Consider the following 2060-nt stretch of genomic DNA (forward strand, 5'->3'; position numbering starts at 1 on the left):
TAGGGCTGTCAAAAAAATCTAATCTTTCTTGAACAGTTCGTGTTGGGTTCCTTAACGGGTAGGGGTCGAGTAGGGGTGTTCGTTTATATTTGGAGCTCAATAAATGTGTTCGTGTTCGGCTCGTTTGCTTAATGAGCCAAACACGAGCTGTTCACAAACAAAGAGTCCTTTGAACAACCCTAATCATGTCGTCATAAGACAAAAAGGATTTGAGCATGATTTAAAAATTATTATTTATATAAAAACATCATTTGAATCTAATTTAATAATTTTTATTATATTTTCTTAATCAATATTTTAATTGATTATAAATCATTGTAGCCTTATTGTAGCCTTGTAGTTTTTAAAATACTACTTATATATATATATATAAACTTGATGAGTAGTATTTCGAGCCAAAACGAGTCGAACACAAACGAACACATCTTAGTTCGTGTTCGGCTCGTTAACTTATCGAACGAAATTAACGAGTTGAACACGAGCTTCTTAACGAGCCGAACACGAGCTGTTCGCAAGCAACGAGCCGTTTTGACAGCCCTATTAATGAGTTCGTGTTAAATTCGTTCCATAAGCAAATGAGACGAACATGAACAAATTTTTTTTGTTCGGTTAGTTAAATGAATCAAATACGAATAGTGATGCGTTCGTTTGTTTGAATCGTTATTGTTCTAAATATAAAATATTTTAAAATAATTATATATATAAAATCTTTGATATTTTAAAAATTAAATTTTATAAATTATAATATATAATAAATTAATAATATAAATATATTAATATACTATATTAGTAATATACTAATATAGATATTATATATTTATATAATATAAGTTATATAATTAATATAATATATTATTTATATATATTAATATTAGGGATGTCAAACTGACACGTCGTTCTCGAACAGCTCGTGTTCAGCTCGTGTTCGGCTCGTTTGTCAAGAAACGAACACGAACAGTTACTTCATGAACAATTTCGAACACGAACTTATTTCAAACAAACTAAATTTCAAACGAACCAAATACGAACACAAGCTTTGTTCGTTCGTGTTCGGTCTGTTCGTTCATCTTCGATTCGTTTACACCCCTAGTCCTCAGACTATAATTCCTAGGTTTTGTGAGTTTTATATTATATTTTATAGTATTTTGTGTGTAAAGCCCTAACAGTGTCACGTTAGAAGTTAAAGTTAGTAAAAATTTTGGGTGTATATTGCTTTCTCTATTGCACCCTAATTTATGCCCTTTTTCTTCTTTCTAGAATCAAATTATATTGAACAAAAGAAATGGAATGACAACTCTCATGGCTCATGGCGAATCTTTTAACATTTAAATGTAAATACCACAACAATGTATTCTTAAAGTTAGAGGTAACAATGACTACAGCTTGGATATGATGATTAACCTTTAGGCCTATTATTCCTATATGTGATGTAACATAAATAATGACAAATTAGTTCACATGATTGTTGACCTCACTTTTGGTTGAGGTCTAGAAATTTATTTAGTAACCTAGGTCTAGCCATAGGACTTTCCTACTGACTAGTCTTAGAAAACTAGAAACGGTACTCTCACCATTAGAAACTCAAAACTCTTCTCTTTACTCAACTTGAAGTTCCACATATTGGTCATAACTTCTAGTACTTAGTAGGTAAGATCATTATGAGGGAACTCAAGGAGAGTTCCTATAGGGCTACTTGACCTTAGGATTGACCCTGGGGGTTGGTTTGGAGCTAAGGTATACAATACCCTCACCATACCCTCACCATATCCTCACAATACCATGGCTAAATGACCAAATCACATCAATTGGACTCATAACCATGCCAATTGACTCAAATAAATGTTGTATTTGCTTCATAGCAATACTTTACATCAAATTTGACCATAAATTTGTATTGGTGAAACTTTTCTACCATTCAATTTGGTCCAAAATCCAAAACCCTAATTTAGCCCCAATATTGGCTAACACCCCAAATCTCAACAATTGAATGCCCTAAACCTCAAATTGGCATCCAATTTTTGTTGAAAATCCTTTGTGAGGTCATTTGTGACCAAACACAA

The sequence above is a fragment of the Phalaenopsis equestris genome, unplaced genomic scaffold (genome assembly GCF_001263595.1).
Source record: "Phalaenopsis equestris unplaced genomic scaffold, ASM126359v1 Scaffold000428, whole genome shotgun sequence".
Lineage (NCBI taxonomy): Eukaryota > Viridiplantae > Streptophyta > Magnoliopsida > Asparagales > Orchidaceae > Phalaenopsis > Phalaenopsis equestris.